General features: G+C 34.6%; 1 pseudogene; it reads right to left on the bottom strand.

Annotated features, from left to right (window-relative positions):
* Nucleotides 1-20031: 20031 nt before the first annotated feature.
* LOC145261287 (5S ribosomal RNA) lies at nucleotides 20032-20148 on the bottom strand (annotated as a pseudogene).
* Between the last annotated feature and the right edge of the window lie 367 nt (nucleotides 20149-20515).

Raw genomic sequence — 20515 nt, forward strand, 5'->3', positions numbered from 1 at the left:
CTGCAACTAGTCTCTCACTCCTAGACAGTTACAAGTCTTGTTCTAACTAACATTCATTGAGCTTGGATTTTTTTCAAAATTTTCAAAATTTATGTAAAAAAAAATTTTTTATTATAAAAAAAAAGCTTTATTTATGAGAAAGGTTTTTAATCCTTTACGATTAGTATAAACTGAGTACGTTTCAATTAAATGATTAATCGAAAATTATGTTCTTGTAAAAAAAAAAAAAAAAAGTTTTAAAATTTTTTCGTAATAATATTTCATATTCCTGCATGTAACCAGTAGAAACTGAATAAAGAAAAGTTATAAACTTTTATGCTTTTCGTAATCATTTTTTTATACATTTTTATATAAACTAGCAGTTCGGCCCGGCCTTGCTCAGGCCCTATGTACTGCTCATAACTTTATGTGCATATGTTTGACTCATGTACAGGTAACCTACATCTAAAATTTCAAGTGTTTAGACCCAAAATTGGCGGAGAAGTTTGATAGAGTCTGCAAAGGTCAACTCTGACCTTTTGACAGCTAAATTTTCACCCAAAACCGATTAAAAAGCTTGCTGAATGTCTGAATACCCTTTATGTGAAATTTCAAATGTTTAGATCCAAAATTGGTTGAATAGTTTGCTAGAGACTGCAAAGGTCAAATCTTTTGAACTTTGACTCCTTAGCAGCCAAATTTTCGGCCAAAATCCAATTAAAAAGTTTGTCCTATGAATACACTATGCAAAATTTCAAATGTTTAGACCAAAAATTGGCTGAGTAATTTGGTAAAGACCGCAGAGGTCAAATTTCTTTTTAACTTTGACCCCAATTTTGACCCCTTAACATTTATTGTTTTGTGCTCAAATCAAATTAAAAAAGTTTGATCCATGTACAAGTAACCTACATCTAAAATTTCAAGTGTTTAGACCCAAAATAGGCGGAGGAGTTTGGTAGAGTTTTCAAAGGTCAAACTGTTGAACATTGACCCCTTGACAGCTAATTTTTTGACCAAAAACCGATTAAAAAGATTTCCCCAAATCTCAATACCCCTTATGTCAAATCTCGGGTCTGTAGACTGAAAATTGACAGAGTAGTTTGGTAGGGAAATGTACACGCACAGACACACATACATACATAGACAATTTCACTTGCATACATATATATATATTAAAACATTAAAAACAAAATACGGGTGTACGTGTTAAATTTTTACCAGGGGCATCAGTCAATAAAAAACAATCCCTTTAATCATCGAATTGCTGTTTAACAAAAAATAATCTGGTTTTGAACCTTTATTTTTGTTTGTTCTCTCTCTCTCTCTCCAAAATAGGTATAAAACAATTTTTAAAATTTTTGACGGGTAATATGCTAGTATTTATTGAAAGAGAAACAGAAAGAAAAGAAAAATGAGCCGGGCACTGGGTGAGACTGACTTTTTTGCCGTCCGCCATTTTTTTTTTTTTTTTACCGACTTCCCGCCTTTAACGTAAGTAACCTTTTCGTCATCCGGCGGAAGTCAGACATTTTAAACCGACAAATTTCCACTTTCGAATCGTGTGATGATTTTATATACAAACATAAAAGAAAACACTTTTTATCACTTTTTTTCTTGTATTTTTATTCCAGTGTTTCAGCTCTTATCCAAAAATCTTTTCTTCTAGTATAGATTAAATATTAAATAGTTAATGTTGACTCACTGTTGTTATATTATAACTAGTCTGGGTGCCCGGCGTTGCCCGGTAGTTTGGAGGTGTGTGTTGAGCAAAAAAAAAAGAAAAAAAAGTGGTAGTAGGCAGACAGGCTCGAAAAGAAAGAAAACCTGACGTCTTAGCCGATGTCTCCATGACGCGGCCGGAAGTCAAAAACCCTGAAATTAACTGAAGTCAATCCAACGGTGATGATGACTTGCTAAAATGTCGGCGAAAAAATCGACCCCTCCTTGTACAAAACAGCTGAGTTTAGGATGAAGGAATTAATGCTTTTGGCCAATTTTTCGATATTTGTCGTCCGAGAAGTCGAGCTTCAAAATGATGCTGATCTTGTCAGGATTCATCGCCTCTGTCAAAAGTTTTTGCAATATATACATGCATACATACATGATGATTGCAACGTCTTGTCAGACGAGTTCCACTTCCTCAAGCACTTAAAGTCCATGAGCCCAAAAATGACTTTTTTTTTTTTTTTTTTTTAGTTCTACCGGTGAATTCACACACTCAAGCAGGCATGACACTGAAGATGGTCATTGAGATCAATTATTACATGCTTCCAGCATTTCAAGCCTCCACACGTCACAACTTTTCCATCGCCACAGGACCATTTTTATAGGCAAATGCCTGAGGGAGTATCTATACACAGATGATGTTACAGAGTCTTAGCTTTGTACGACAGCTAAGTCTTTCTCTTGGTTCAAAATGTTGACATCCAGCAACAAGCAAGAGCAAGATAGCCAACAACAAGTTAAACTGCAGACCAGCTTAATGCGGGTACTGGTCTCCCGCTTTATAGTTTTTTTAAATCAGAGATTTGCTTCTCCTAGAAAGGTTGCCTTCGCCAGGGCTTATGGGAGCCCTCTCCACCCCAACACACACATACATACACACAAACACACACGATGCCGCACACACACACACACACACACACACACACACACACACATTTAAACAGACAGATGAGATTTATATTATAGATATAGATAAAGAAAAACATTGAATTTCAAATAAAACAAATGGTACCTACGTAATTGTTAGGTCTCAAATAGTAACATATCCAAAAATAACGGAAAACGATCAGTTAAAATAATAATTATTAATGAAAAACAGTTTTCGATAAAGTTTAGATGAGAAATAGAATTGTCCGACATTTTGAATTACATTCATTACATGACATAAGCAACAGAACATAATTATCTCCCCTGTCGACTTATCTCATTTTTTTAGTAGTGATTTTGCTTCCTTTCACAAATTTTATTCTTCATTAGAAATTATTTTTCTACTTTATCGTTTTTCGTAATTTTTGGATATGTTAATATTTGAGACCCGACAATTACGTAGGTACCATTCGTTTCACTTGAAATTCAATAATTTTTCGTTATTACAGTGTGGAACGATAAAATTGTCGCTCTAGAAAAGACGACATGATTCCATTTCCGTTCGATGGAAACCGGTTTTCTTTTTTTATTGCAGCAGACCATCTACTAGTTGGCCAGTTGTGTACAAAATCCAAAAGCAGCAATAGGAGCCTTCTATCATGTCTGAAAGTGACACAATGTTTAACGAGCGAGATCGGAGATACGCTGCTATATAACTCGTGCTCTCTACCGATCCAAGTTATGACAACAGGACCATTGCCAGCACCCTCAAAATGCATCGCTGGATTGACACGAATAACAGAGACCTGCCCAGGGTGATGAAAACAAAGTTTCCGGCCACGGTTAAGGTCTTTGGTGTGGTTTCAAGTGAGAGCCACATCATACCACCTCACATCTTTGAAGTCGGCTTGAAAGTCAACACCAAAGTGTACTTGGATGTGCTGAAGAGTGTGGTGATCCCCTGGTGCAAGCAGGAAGCCGCTACCAGACCCTGGATGTGGCAGCAGGACTCAACGCCAACATACAAGTCCAAAGAGACTCAGACTTGGTTTCAGAAGGAATTCTACAACTTTGTACCCTTCTCTCACTGGTCCACCTCCTCCCGCAACCTGAACCCGCGAGACTACTTTGTTTGGCCATTCATCGAAAACATCACCAACATGACTTGCCACAGCATCAAAGCAGGCCTGATTGACGCCATCTGCCGAGTATTCACTGAGCTCCCGCCAGCACTTGCGGAAAAGGCATGCTCTCTGTTCCATACCCGTATCAAGACGGTGATTGAGGCTGAAGGCGGCTACATTGGATAGATGTCAGCTTTACTATATAATCAAGCTACCTGAATTGATTGATTGAGGCTGAAGGCGGCTACATTGGATAGATGTCAGCTTTACTATATAATCAAGCTACCTGAATTGATTGATTGAGGCTGAAGGCGGCTACATTGGATAGATGTCAGCTTTACTACATAATCAAGTTACCTGAATTGAATTTAAAACTTTTATTGCAAAAAATCAAGTTGTATTGTTGTTTTCTTTAGGGTGACAAATTTATTGTTCCGCCCCGTATAATATAGAAGCACCTCCATTTCTTGTTGTCGCTTATGTTTAAATTCACGGTTGGAAACATAACAGAAATCTATGACGTCACAACGTGAATTATTTGAAGGTAACGTTTTAAGTCCTATTTATAAGAAAGTCCAAATAGCACAGTTGATAAAACCTTAGGCTAAAGATCTCAAGGTTTTGGTTTCGATTTCCGGTCACGGCATCAGTTTTATTTGTTAGGAATTTATTATTTACTAGCAGTGAGAGGGGGGGGAGGCATCCGGCTTTACCTGGGTGTAAAATACGCTTAAATATGATATTTTAATTTGTCCAGACTTCGTATATATTTATATAGAGTTGTGATTTCAAAAGAAAAAAAAAAAGTATTTGGGTGCCATCAGCTAGAATCGAAACCGAAACTGTAGCATTCAAGGCTGGTAACGTTACCACTGTACCAACATGACACACATATAAACTGATTAAAAATTAACAATAAACTAAGATAAACGTACAAAATGTTTAAAGATTTTTTTCCAGTTTTGACCCATTAAAAACTATTTAACCGACTAAAGACCCATAAAAGGACGACCTGTAAAAAAAAATTCAATCATTTGAAGCCTGTAGCGCTGCTCTGCGACTTTCAGTTTCGGAGGAGATAAAGTTTGAAAATATGGGGACAGATAGACAAACACACAGCCGTTTATATATTAAATTATTAGTGCAATATTATTTTTACATTTTTAAAAAGTAAATGAAGATCTGCTATTTCGAAATGAGACAAAATATGTTTTTAAGAAAATCAAGTCAGGGTTGGTTTAAGGAACAAGTGTATTTAGCATCACAGGGAGAAAGGTAGGAAATGGGTATAACTGGCTTGCACGCAGCTAGTCAGTGTTAGTACTGTCGCTTCTTCCATCGGTGTAGGTCTTACTGGCACTATATATATAGTGAGAACCGGTGTACTTTCCCTTGTGTTAGAAAGGCCGGTGTAACAGAAGGTAATTTATCCTAGATTCTTATGTGTTTGCAGTAGTATTGAGTCATGTAGATTATTTTTTTTTTTAAATGTACAGTTGTTTTTTTCTGACATATAGCAATAGTGATATTTGGAAACGAGGTAAATGGGGATAAATCGAGGTTCTGGCTATAGACAAGCGGTCAGCGGCCAGCGCCCTAGAAAGTAACTGACACCCTGCTGCCTTGCGGTCTAGGTTCTTTTCTTGAGCCAAAGGCTAAGGGTAAGGTTCCTGACAGAAACCTTGGAGGATCAGCACCGCATAGTACCAGCATCATGGCCCACCAGCATGTGGGCATGTCCTGGTGATGGTGAAATGCTGACCCAGCTACAGGTTAAAAAGTAACAATCTATAGGGCGTCCTCATGAAGGCGGACTTCTGACAGCCTGGATAAGACAAAGTATGTTATTAAGTTAAAAAAAAAAAAATGATTGACAAAGAAATTGTGACTGGCGAACAGATGAACATCTCTATTTAAAACACAAAAATAATTTTAGTATTTATCAAATATTGGAGATATGAGGGTCTTCCAAAAGTAGAGGCTTCTATTTTTTTTTAATTTTTTTTTTTAAATCAAAAAATTGAAGAGTTACGAAGATGAGAGTGGTACAATTAAAACAAGCGACCTTTTGCGATCCAGAATTTATTTTTCTACATAGTCACCACCATTCTCAACGCAATTTTTGCTAGGAATTCAATGACACATCTCTGCTTCTTACACACGTTCATGATAGGGGTCCCTTTCTTAGAGTCTTTGATTTCTTTTAATTAAACTGACTTTGCAAACTCACTTCTGAATCAGACAATGTCACCCGAATCTAATGCGTGATTCAACGAATCACAATTTTATGGTATATTTGACTGCCGTTGGGTCAGTATATGTTATAGCTAGCTATGGAAGAGTGAGTACTCAGAATTAATGTATACAAGTGCGAGTGAGTACGCAGAATTAATGTATAAACGAGCAAAAATTGAATGCGCACGCGAAAACAAACATGGCGACCAGTGAAAACAATACGGAATAATAAAGCTCTTAACATCATTGCCCTTAGATTAAATGAAAAATCCTTTATGTAAGAGGGGTGTACGCTGTTGAAAAATAAAATGAAAAAAAAATACAAGGACGAAGCATGTTTTGTACAGGTTCACTCTATTTTTTTTTTACTGTGTGTGTGTGTGTGTGTGTGTGTGTGTGTGTGTGTGTGTGTGTTAACAGCCTTAAAAATAATAAGTAAGTAACATTTAACGGTGAAATCTTTTCAAAGCAAATCTTAAAAAAACAAAACAAAACAAAAAAATTGGAACTTATAACCCCCACTCCCACCCCGTTCCCTCTTTTTGCCCCCCCCCCCCGCCACGAAACTTGAAAAAATGTTAACGATTACATGTCTCGTTACTGCTACGTGGCCAAGAAGTGGGTGCTTATCTTACGTTAAATTTATATAGGAAAGTGATCCCCGCCCTAAAATGTTAAATTTTTTTTTATTATTTTTTAACATTCCTACTTTTATATTATCTTTAAATGCTATCGAAATGTATGAGCAAAAAAGATTTTGAATCTTTTTTTTTTTAGGAATTAAACTACGCTGGGTTGGGTCGTAAAAAAAATACCAATTTTTTTTTTTTTTTTAAATATGTAAATTGATTAAGTAGTGTTTTGTTTTGTTTTGATTTGTTTTTTACATTAGAAAAACATTTTTTTTTTTTAAAAACGATTCCAACTTGCAACGAAAATACAATCAAAATAATCGTTTTAAAAATTTGGGATGCTAAAAACGTACATGGTTTTTATATGGTTTGTTTATATAAGAATTCTTAAAAAAGGAATATGCAGAAATGAAAGGAAAAAAATGAAATACGGCAAAGAACCGATTCGTAAAATGCCGATAGATTATTTGTACATTTTTTTAAATTTGAAACTAGCCTGGGTGCCTGGTGTTGCCCGGGTGTTTGGAGGTGTGTGTTAAGCAAAAAAAGAAGTGGTAGTATGCAGGCAGGCTCAAACCCATACCTTGAAGGATGAAAAGAACGTGAAAAAAAGGTAACATCTTTGCTGTTGCGCCCATCGCCAAACCGGAAGTGACGTAGGTTTAAAGTAAGGCTAGACAATCGAAAAGAGGGAGTGACTTTCGAAAAAAAAAAAAAAAGCGACCTCTCCCTGCAAAAAAGTGCCCAGTTGAGGGTGAAGGAATTAATGTTTTGGGCCAATTTTTCGATATTTGTTGTCTGAAGGGTCGAGCTTCAAAATGATACTGATCTTGTGAAAATCCATTGCCTCTGTCAAAAGTATTAGGCAGACATACATACATACATTTAAACAGACAGGTGAGATTTATGTTATAGATGAAAAAAAAAAAACGTCATTCCAGAATCACTGATACGATTTTTGGTGCTTGTCTCCTCCAGGAGAAGTGCCATTAACAGCATCGGCAGCTCTATTTGGCCTTCGTAGATCTAACCAAAGCCTTGGACATTGTGAACCGTGAGCTGTTACAAAACATTCTCCGGAAGCTTCATTGCTCTCCTACATTCTTGTCGGTCATCCAGCAGTTTCACACTGGCATGCGTGCTCGTGTTACCATGTCAGATGCAGAATCGGACATTTTTGCCCTGAATGTTGGTGTGAAGCATGGATGTGTCTTGGCTCTGGTCATTTTCAACCTGTTCCTGGTTTCCTTCACTTTGGTTTTGCAACCTTCAAATTTTTTATGCCGTTGCTGTCCAGTACCGTCTTGATGGCAGCCTCTTCAACCTGAAATGTCTTCAACCTGAAATGTCTTCAGGCCAAGACTAAAACCTCTGAAGCACTTCAACTTACAGTATGCTGATGATGATGCATTCTCTAGCCATACCTCCAGGGGATTTCAACGCAGTTTTGATATAGTCTCCAACACCTACCACTGAGTTGGCCTTCTTATCAACACTAAGAAGATGGAAATCCTGCCAAATGTGTCCCCAACTAACGCTCCTATCTTCACCATCAACGGTATTCCTCTAAAGAATATCAGCAGCTTCACATATCTTGGCTCCAATCTCTCATTCTCCTGCGATCTTAGCAATAATGTTCAGCACCACCTTAATCTCACCTCTTCCGCTTTTGGCTGCCTGAAGGACCGAATGTTCGCCAACCGCAATCTCAGGACCCATACAAGGGTCACTGTGTACAACGCAGTCGTTATACTCACTCTCCTGTATAGTTCCAAGGTATGGGTTCTGTATCGCCATCACATCAGAAGTCTACAGCAGATCCTCGGCTTCCATTGATGGCACAAGGTGTCCCATTCTGAGATTCACAGGAGAGCTGAAGTTGCCCCTCTAGAGTCACTGCTTCATCATTGTCAGCTTCGATGGTTGGGCCACATCATCAGGACGCCCTCAAACAGACTACCTTGAAGAGTTCTCTTTGGTCAGCTCACTCACGGCTGAAAAATGTTGACTGCCCGAAGAAACACTACATAGACAGCATCAAGCTCATCCTCAAGTGCTGTAATATCCCCTTCAATCTTTTGGCGACTTTGGCAGTGGACAGACACTTGGCGCTCCACTTTTCAATAACAAGGAAGATCAAGCAGTTATGGAGCGTTGCACATTGAGACACCGATGAGCAGCGGCCAGTCACCATCAAAACCCAAATCCTATCTTTCTGTGTTCTATCTGTGCAAAGCAGTGTAGATCACGCATCAGGCTTCACAGTCATCAACGGAATCAGAGTCAATTAAAAAAAAAAATGATGAAGAAGATGTCATCCACATGGATGGACTATATCATGAATAACTAACTAATATTGAATCGTTAATTATGAATCATAGATATCGCCTCCTTACGAGGGCAAAGTTAGACACTAGCTTGATTTATATAATGTGGAGATAGTCCAAATTGACAAAGTCACTAAATCATGGTGCGAGTTTATTGCGAGGAAAAAAAAGTGCTTGTTAAGATAGAGCCGACAGATTGATTTTTTTTTAAATATATCGTTTTAAGCAAAAATATTATTTACTTAATTTTCATGTCGAAAATAGTAATATATCCAAAAATTATGAAAGTTCATCGATTAAAAAGTTATTCATAGTTAAAAGTAGTTTTTACTGAAAATTGGGTAAAAGTGCATTTTTATTACAATTAATGAAGTAGAGGTGAGGAATTCACACACAGGGGACATAACTCGGAACGCCTTCCAACATTTCTAACCTATAACGATAGAATTTTGTTGTTTTTTTTTTTTTTTTTAACTAAAAACATAATAGCAGTTGTTCTACTCGATGAATTTTCGTAATTTTTGGATATATTACTATTTTAAAAAATCGATCTGTCGACTATATTCTAACAAGCACCAAAAATATTATGTGCAGACATTAAGAGATTATTTTTTTGTTTTTGTTGAATATTATTATATGAGGAATCTTCTTTGATTTAAAATATATTGAGGAATACACATTTTGTATTTAGAAATACACACTTCAGATATGTCACTTCTGATGCAATTCTCTACCTATATAAAAGCCAGGTACGGCCAAGGATAGAGTACTGTTGCCACATCTGGGCAGGAAGTACTAGAAGCAGCTTATCCTGCCTTGACAGAGTTCAAAACAGACTTCGTAGCTTAGTGGGGATGCCCTTTTCTCTTCCCTGCAACCTCTTTCCTCAAAGAAGAGACGTTGCAATCCTGTCTCTGCTTTATCATTATTTTCATGGTACATGCTCGTCTGAGCTTCAATCTATGGTCCTCCCCCTCGCCAAACTTTCACGAAAAACACTCATCTCGTCAAAACCACTATCAATAATTTCCCCCATTCTTTATCTGTGCCTAAACTTAAACATAAATTCCATGAACAAAGCTTCTTTCTTAGAACTGCACGCCTGTGGAACTCTCTTTCGTTTGCCTGCTTTCCAGTTGACTACAATCTGATTGTCTTCAAGTCCAACGTAAACAAGTTCTTGGTGAACCGTCCCCCTAAGTAATCAAATTCACAAAATTTCCACTACTTATGTTTACTACGCTATAATCACATTGACTAATGTATACCCATTAACCTTTATCCTCGAGTGGCCTCCGGGCCTTGATAAGTGATGATTACTATGTAAGGTAAACCTTAGATGAAGTTATCCAATATGGCCGAAAAGAGACGGCCATTTTTGATGACTTGTTATTCTTTAGCTAATGCTTAGATATTTAAAATGTGTATTTCTTAATACGTTTGAACTCGAAAAGATTCCGCATATATTTAACAAAAACAAAAAAAATTTTCTTAATGCCTACACAGAATTTTTTTTTTTTTTTTCTCGCAACAAACTCGCGCCATGATTTAGTCACTTTGCTTCCAGATCCCCAAAACAGTGATTCTAACTTGAAACAAAAATAAAAATTTATTCAGGTTAGAAGGATTTCTCATTCACTGGCCAAAGACAGAAAAAATAAAGTGTAGTAGCAGAACAGATACTACACTTTTCTCCTAGCCAAAAGTCAGTTACTTTGGAACCTTAAAACTATAAAGGAGAAATAATGTGGCACCTTTTTATTTATTTATTTTGCATGGCTGTATGACCATAGATAAGCACCTCAACTTTTTTTTACACAACTTCTTAAAGGGGGGAAATTCAACCTTTTTACGTTGTTATCTCCCTTGAGAAGTGTCAAGGGAGACAACTCTGACATCTAAAGATTTAAATGTTGCGAAAACAATACAAAATCGCGAAATTGTGACTAACAATCAACACAATTACAAATAGTATTGCATTAGCAGGAAGACCCGACGTTGCTCGGGAGTGAATAAGGATCACTACTATGTACTGTTTCACCCCTTCCCCCAATATAGTCAAAAGAAGCTCAAATTTTGGAAAAATGGATTAAATTTCATAAAAATCGGACATTTGAAGTTTTAAAGAGTTATCTTTCTTACGCGAGAAAAAAAAAACATGTGGATTTTTTTATGAAGGCTGTTTTATTGGGCAAAAATCAAATTTAATTTTAACAAATATAATCATTCAAAAAATTCTGCACTTTGTTTCTGTAATTAAATTTTAAATTCCAATACCACTGTACTTTTTCTATTATCTATATACCTATAAAGTTGGGTTGTTTTTTTTTTCTCGTTCTGACATTGATATGAAAAGCCGACGTTTTCTATTTAAAAATTATTAGAATCAACTTTTTAATATATTCAATTATGGATAGGCAAATAATTTCATGAAGGTTAACTAATTTGCATATCCCTTTGAAAAACGAGCGTTCAATAATTATTGATTTTTATGGTTTCTTATTAGATGCTTGGTTTCATTTAACTATTATGCTGAATTTTATGTATGCATAGAATTTAAGATGAAAGCGTTCTAGCAAACGGACATATATATATATTATATATATATATATATATATATATATATATATATATATATATATATATATATATATATATATATGTTTTATTTTACTTCAGTCGAAGTACTCAGAAATAAAGGGGCCTGCGACCTGGTGTTAACACTTGAACTCTATATGAGATACATAGATTTTTTTTTTTTTTTTATTCAATTTTCACCCCAAACAAGGCACAGTGCCACTTTGAAGCAGGAGGCTACTATTAGGGAATTAATTAGCGGGGTCATTATGAAGGGAGAAGAGTAGAAAGATGTTTGTTAACATTACACTTGAACTTCTGCATATCATTGCAGTTGGGAAAGCAGAATCCCGGAAGGGAGTTCCAAAGACCCGCAGTTCTGGGGAAGAAACTATTGGAGTAAAAGGCTTTCTTGAACCTAGGGATCTCTACTGAAAAGGGATGAGACTTAGTAGCTTGTCGGGTTTGTCGAGGGTAGTTACGTCGGGGAGGTACAAGTGTTTACAGTTCGTCAGAGCATTCACCATTAAAGTATTTGTAGAACAGGCAGAGGGATGCAACATCTCGTTGATGGGACAGAGGTTGAAGCCTAGATGACAGTTCAGGACCTATCAGGTTGGCGACTCTTTTTTGAACCCTGTCCAGGAGCGAGAGACAAGCAGCAGATATTCGAATGTTCTATTAAACTTCCTTATCTATCAAACACTGAGTAAGGAAATTGAGAACATAATTTTCCTCTCCCCGATTTTTACACGTTGTAGTATATCTTTCGTTTTGATCTTACTGGATTCCAGGACAAGAGTTTATCTAGTCTGGTGGAGTATCCAGCTTTGTGTTATTACTTGAGGTAACATCACTTGGGGAAGGTGCACCATTTCTCCTAAAAATGTAAGTTAGCCATAGTAAGGAGATCTTATTTGGGCAGCGAATACTATGTGATTTTGAATATTTAGTCAAACCCTTTTGTACAGATAGACCTTAGACACTTGAGTATAGTGTCTAGTAGGCATTCAAGTTCTCTATATGACCATGTCTCTGTGTGTTTAAAACGTTTCTGCCAAACTCCTCTTGGAAGATTTAGACTACATGCTTGAAATTTGATATATAGGGTATTTGGACCTTGGGAGCACTTTCGATTTGGTACCTGTAGACCTTGGCAGGAGTAAAGCAACTAACTTCTGAGCATACGTACATATACATACATACACACATCCACACACATATACATTTTCAGTTTGAAGTCGTTTAACTTTTAGCCTTTTTTTTTTTATCCATCTGGTGATAGTTCAGACAGAAACAACAAAGTCTGAAGTGCTAATAACGACTAAGGCTGGAGTGCTGAATGTTTTGGTTTCGATTCCAGCTGATGACACCAAAGTTATTTATTTTTTCATTTTTAAAAGTTTTTTGAAATCATTGCAATATATATTGGGTACAATATAATAATCAATAGAGAATTTAGTCTATAAAAATAAATACGAAATCTGCATAAATTGAAATATACCATCTAAGTGTATTTTACAATTGGGCAATTCAGGCGACCTGGTAATTTACAATTATATATATATATAAGTTTGGTGGTTAAATTTTTGGTGTTTTTTCCTTTTTGGCTAGGATCACCTTGAAAGTATTACTTCAAATAATATCTATCAGGATTTTCATCTGAATTCTATCAGTATCTTATCTCGCTTATATATATATATATATATATATATATATATATATATATATATATATATTTATATATATATATATATATATATATATGAACAAATGATTAATAAAACATGTTAAAAGACATCTTGAAAAAGAGTTAAAAACATATTTAATTTTAAAAAAGGAAGCACAAGATAAGTGGATAGTCCTTAATCCGCGGAGTTTCGAAGAAATACTCTCCTTCTCATCAGAGGGCAGGAATTAGCAAAAAGCTCTATTTCCTTTTCGGTTTTATTGAGCTTTTACATCTGGCTGAGTTTATTTTACTTGTAAATATTAACTCTTTAATATTTATAATATATTTTAAGTTTACCATTTTGACTACCTTGGTAAACTTATTGTAATTTTTATATATATATATATATATATATATATATATATGTCTTCGTGTATAGCCAGATACCAGTCCTTATCCAGAGCCTCTTTTCTAGCTTGCCAAAGGAGGCACATGCGCTTTGGATTCGCCAGCTTATTTCTTTGTCAGCACAGTTATCAGTGCTTCCAAGATATTTGAAGTTTTCAACAACCTTTAGCATCTTGCCGTTGATTCTTATTATAGGCTCTTGTGGGGCCTCGTTATCTGGTGAAGGCTGATGCATCACTTCTGTCTTCCCTATGTTGATTTGTAGGCCTATCTTCCCGGCTGTTTGAGAGAAGGCATCAACTATCCTTTGCATCTGAGCTTGATTGTGAGCTATCAGAGCAGTGTCGTCTGCGAACAGTAGTTCTGTTATCAGTCCCTTCCTTGTCTTGATCCTCAGTCTTGCAAGGTTGAAACAGGTTCCCATCAGAACGTGTGTGGATGAAGACACCTTCTTCGATGCTTTGATGAAGCAGCATTAGGACGGTCGTCAGAAATAGGGTGAACAGTGTTGGGGACAATATGCACCCTTGTTTGGTGCCGTGGTTTACTTCCAAGAGTTCGCTTTCTAGATTCTCTACTACAGCTCTCCCTTTTGTTCCTTCATGAAATTGTTTGATAATTCCCACAAAGTGGTGCAATCTCGGCTAGCCAGACTGGCAGAAAGGGTCCTAACCAAATCACAGTGTGGATTCAGGCATGAAAGATCTACAATAGCTACGATCTTCAGCTTACGGCAGATTCAAGAAAAAGCCATTGAACAGTACCGGGAGCTCTACATAGTCTTTCTAAACTTCCATAAAGCATTTGATACGGTTGACCAAAAAATGCTGTGGAAGGTCCTTGAAGTGTTTAGATGCCCCAATCACTTTATTATTCTATATTATATATATATATTTGTACCTATTTACTATGCCTCCCCACGGGACAGAGTTAGACACCAGGGTCGTTTTTTAACGTGGAGAAAAGGTACAAAAATAAAAATTGTCTCAGTCGTGAAGGATTTCTCCTCCACCGAAAGAGAACAAGAAAATCAAGTGCAGCATCTGAAGGATAGATACTACACTTTGATCTTGACCAAAAGGCCAAGAAAGTGTATATATATTTGTATATAAATTGTATCGCCAAGGTAACAAAACTTCTAAACAATAGACTAACATAACTAAATGATATCACCCCCATTTAAATGATTTAAATGCGGCTCCAGATACTGACTTTCAGACCTAAAATGCACCCAACATTAATGCAATCGTTTGGGGTTTTTTTTCTTTGCAAAACTCAATCATGTTCTGCAAGGTCAAAAACAACAATTTTCCAATGAAAAAAGAAAAACCATTAAATTTCACGAATAAATATTTGAGGATAAAAAACCCTGAAGTACAAAAACTGGATTCAGCATTAAAAAAAAAAAAAAAAAAAAAAAAAAGGGTTGATATGCCGTAAAACGACTAAATATGGGAATTATTTAATCCCCTTTATTTACTTTGTGCATGCTTGTAACAGCTTTCATGTCACGTGTCTATAAGTGTTACGTGTTGTGGAAGCTTGCATCCTTATTAGTATCATATAAAAATCTAAATTGATAATTGAGATTATGATATCTAGCCGACTTTATTTCAAACAGAACAAGTGAAGCATGCATGGTCCCCCGTGAGTGCACAGTGAACGAGACATAAAAAAAATGACTACGTTCAGCACCCACCCACCCCTATTTAGCTCTAAAAATCCCCAGGGGACTTCAAATCCTGGTGAAAATGAACAAACAGTGCAGTTTTAGGCCTTAACATATGTAAATCTGAGTTTTGCACCATGCGAAAAAGAAATGACTAAGTCCATCATTTGCATCCCTCCCCCACTTAACCCCAAAAGTTCCCAAGGCCTTAACATATTTAAATTTGAGTTTAGCACCATGCAAAACTGCTAAATAGACATGCACAGAAAATTTTGGACAAATATGGTAAAAGAGTCCCAAAAATGGAGCATTTTTATTAGCCCTAAAAGAGCCTTGGGACACACCCAAAAATTATTGCCAAGTATAGACAAACAAAATTATATAGAAATCAGTTACAACTTTTCAGAAAGTTTTATAAAAATCCAAGTCATCAATTTTTTTAATAAGCACAAAAATGTCAATTTTAGCCATTTTAACCCGAAAGTCATCCATAGGGAGGGGGGGGGAGGCAACCGGAGTTTTCCTGGAAAATCCGTTCTGTTACATTTTTACTCATATCATGTTTAATGTTTGTGCAAAATTTCAAGAAATTCCAAGGCGTAGTTATTGAGAAAAGTGCGGACAGATGAATGAATGAAGGTGAATTTACAGGTCCGCCTTCCTTTTGTCGGGGGAACCAAAAATAAATTTAATAAAGATGAACATTTTATGCAGTTTGAATTTTTTTTTTTTTTTTTTCACATTTTCAGTGTGAGAAAGAAATATTTTATTTTCCACTTCCTGCAACCATAGTGAAAATTTTTTAACTGGTTACTTATACCTCTGACTAAAAACAGATCTGAAAATACAGGGTGAGTCAGGGGGAACGGATGTTTTTTTTAAGGAAAAAACAAAACTCTGTAAATGTTAAGCTTAAGCAGGTTTAAAGAGAGTAAAGAGCGTTCTAAAACACCCTATATGTAATCAAATAATGTTTACATAAAAAATGTATACCTAATGAACAGCTAATAAAATAGAAAATATCTACTCAGTCATGGCTGCTATTTTTTAAATCGGAAATCGATTACCGGTGTTTATCCAAAAGCAGTTCATTATATTTTAGACTAGATGTTTTGTTTTTAGGCAATTAACACTTGTATTTCTTCATATATGTTGTGGTGGCACCCACTCATTTACATATGTGGATAATATTACACATAAATAATAAGACTCGGTTAGTCTGAGTGTGTGTTAACCAGAAGCCACCGAAGGCCGAGCCGAGAGCAGATATGTTCTCCAGCCAAGACTCTTACCTGACAACCATTATGTAAATATACTGTAAATATACTTTTCTTAATACACTTCTTATTGATCTACCTTTGTTTGTTGAGTCTTCATTTGTATTGCCTTATATATTATTTGCAAACATAATATAATTGGAAATTTTTTTTAATTTTTATCTTTAAGAAATATTTTTTACAAATAATTAAATCAATTTTTTTTTAATAATTGGAATTTTTTTAAAACTTTATTTGAAGTTAAAAAAAAAATATTGTAAATTTTTTTTTAATTATAAATTAACAAAATTAGAATCTTACAATTTATTTCTTATAATTTTAATTTTTTCTTTATCATCTGGAAAATATTTTTTTAATAGTGTTATTAATTTTTTATAAATGGAAGATTAACAAAATGTGAATATTACAAATTCTCCATTTGTAAGATTGGAACTTTAAAAAAATTTTTTTTCATAAATAGAAAGTTATTATTTAAAATTAAAAACAAAACAAAAAAAAAACATTTGAATTTCAAAAAAAAAAAATGAATTTGTAAATTTCCATTCATAAAAACTAACAAAATTTAAATATTAGATATTCCGTTTTTATAATAGGAATTAAAAATCTATATTTATTATACTATTTAAAAATATTTAAATATATATATCTATAAAAACTTTGGAAGGATGAAATGTAGGTAAAATAGTTTCTTATGTTTTTCCTTATAAGGAAAATGGATTCCATATTGTTCATTGTTAAAGTGTTTTTATTCAATATGTCTGATGAAAGGCTGTTCTTGTGAAAATTTTCAAACGATATAGGGTTTGAATTTGTCCGAATGGTCTTGAAACAATTGTAACTAACGATGAAATACACTATTTGTTGTTATCAATCTATTCCTTGATGTCTTGATTTTGTTAAAACAATATATATATATATATATATATATATACACACCTATAAAATTGAGTTTTTCTTGCTCTGACGCTAATATTAAAAGCCTATATTTCTATTTAAAAATTATTAAAACAAACTTTTTAATATACTCAGTCATGAATATGCATGCAACTACATGGAGGCTAACTAATTTGCATATTTCTTTGAAAATTACTTATTTTTATGTTTTTTTATTAGATGGTTGGTTTCATTTCACTATTACGCTGAATTCTATTTATGCATAGTTTCTATATTCTGCATAAGTGCGTAGAATTTAAGATGGAAACGATTTAGCACACGGGAATATATATATATATATATATATATATATATAAATTACCTTGTCGGTGTGTGTTCGAAAATCTCTACCAAACTCCTCTCTGAATATTTAACCTACAGATTTGAAATTTGATATTTAGGGTATTTGGATCTGTAGCACACTTTCGATTTTGTTTTTAGTCAGTAAAATAACTGCTAAGAAGTGAAAATGGGTAAAAAAAATCATTCACCTTAGCCTGGCGTAAATCAACTATGCTCATTGTTTTCTGTGCATGTGCTAATTAAAAGTTAAAGAACATTATTTTATGCAATTTTTGTATAACGGATGAGGCTGGAGATCTAAATGTTTTTGTTTCAATTCTAGCTGATGGCACCCAAGTCGTGTTTTTTTTTTTTTTAATTGTGAAATCACTAATATTGGGTGCAATGTAATAATCAATACAGAATTAGCTTTATAATACGAAATCTGCATGAATTAAAACATAATATTTAAGCGTATTTTATAACTGGGCAATGCCAGGCGGCCTGTTAGTATCTCTCTCACTCACACATACACACACACACACACACACACACACACACACACACAATGAAAACATTTCAATGAAAAAAAAAAAAGGTGACTTTGTAATATTTAAATTTAGTTCAATATCCATTTATAAAAAAAAAAAAAAAAAAAAGCAAAAAATATCAAATATTACGAAATATTCACCATTTTCATAATTGGAATATCTTTTTTTTATATTTTAGTGCAATAGATTTTTATACATGGAAAGTTTACAAAAATTTTAATTTTACAAATTCACTTTTTGCTATAGCCTAACATGATAACATTATCGTAAGAAATAGCAATATACCCGACTATTTCCCCCCCAAAATAGTATTGAAGCAGACTAAAAAAAAAAAAAAAAAAAAAAAAATTTTTAAATGCCTTTGATTAAGCACAAATTATCAAATTCGAATTTCTAAAACGTCAACCATGACCGAGTAGTCACTTTGTATTTTACCCAGCTTTATTTATACAAAAAACACCTTATATGAACATTAAGTAAGAACTAACTGGATTATGTAAACTTACCCAAATTATTATATACTAGCGGGGGTACCCAGTGTTGCCCAGGTGTTTGGAGGTGTAAAAGAAAAATAAAGTGTTTGTTAGTAGTCAGGCAGGCAGAACCCGTGACACAAAGGCAGAAAACAAGTGAAAGAAAACGTGACATCTTACCGCTACACTATGAGGCCATAGGAAGTGAAAAGCATTCAAATTCAGCGATGTCAATCAAAAACTTGATTTGCTAAGTGAATACGCAGGTGCAGAAATGAACGTTGGCTGAAGGCCAGTTCAGCTTTCCGTCGTTTAAATTATTTGCTTCCCCACGATGTTGGGAAAAACCAACTCCCTACAAAAAGGGAGTATCCAAATGAATAGCAATTGTCTATTGTCTGATATGAGGGGGTTTCCCCCACATTGATCAAAGCTAATTGCTTTCTGAATGTCCCAGCACAAAAGGCTGGGAAGCTGCCTTCGCTTAGTTTTGCTTTTATACGAAAAAGTCGAACAAACACATGAGAGAAAGGAATAGCGTAAATTCTTTAAAAGTCGATATAAATAAATGTAGATACGACGTGCGTTTGCAAATCGTAGATATTATAATCTAGGGAGTATATAAAAAGATCTAAAACATAGTACCTCCTCCCGGAGAACCCCGGTGAAAAAAGCCTTTGCTGGACATACAAAAACGCGCACGCCAATTTTGCCTTTTATATATATATATATATATATATATATATATATAATAGATAATTTTATCAAATTTAGGAAAACAAAATTATCATAGGTCGCTGCAATAAATCTACTGTTTCTGTCTAAAAAGACATCGTCAGGCAACAATAAACCTTCTGTCTTACTCAAGGCCAGTCCTTTAAGACTGAAGATTTATCGTCACCTGATGATATCTTTTTAGACTGAAACAGTAGTTTTATTATAGCGACTTATGGTAATTTTGTTTAACTAGATTTAATAAAATAATATCTTGCTCTTTTTATTTAGCACTATCAACAACCTTGCTACAATTCAATGGTTTTTACTTTTGGATATTTTTAAGCTGGAATATATATATATATATATATATATATATATATATATATATATATATATATATAGGCTCCTTCAGGTTTTGACAGACCATGGATACCCATGTAGGGGTGTCTGCGCATGAAATTTTTGTGGCAGAAGGTGTGCAATCTCCTACCCCATGTCTCCAGAGTTGACATTGCTAAATACCAGTGGCAAGTAAAGAGTATGTACAAGACAGCTGGAAACAAATGCTGAGAAAAGCAGAGAGCACATACAACGCCTAAAATTCCCAAATGGTCACCCATCCGGTACTAACTAGGTCCAACATTGCTTAACTTCAGTGATCTGTTGAGAACTGGTGTGTCGATGTGATTATGCTATATATATATATATATATGATTGTTTGTTTATTTATTTATTTTATAAGCGATAGTGTGGTATTTTTTTTACTCCCTGTGCTTTAGAGGGAGAGGTTATCTGCCCTTTGTTTATATTCTAGTCGCCCAACATTTTTGGGACGTATTATTTGTAATTAACTTATTTAAATATTTATTTAAATATTTTCTACCTCCATAAAATTAAGTTATCTATAGACATGACATGTTTTGAAGTTTCAATTCACCACCGCTCGATGCACTGAAACTTCAAAACATGTCATGTCTATAGATGACTTAATTTATGCACGTAAAAATATTTAAATAAATAATTAATAAATTACAAATAATACGTCCCAAAAATGTGGGGCGAATCGA

Source organism: Euprymna scolopes, chromosome 37 (assembly GCF_053919585.1).
Source record: "Euprymna scolopes isolate OS-2025 chromosome 37, ASM5391958v1, whole genome shotgun sequence".
Taxonomy (NCBI): domain Eukaryota; kingdom Metazoa; phylum Mollusca; class Cephalopoda; order Sepiida; family Sepiolidae; genus Euprymna; species Euprymna scolopes.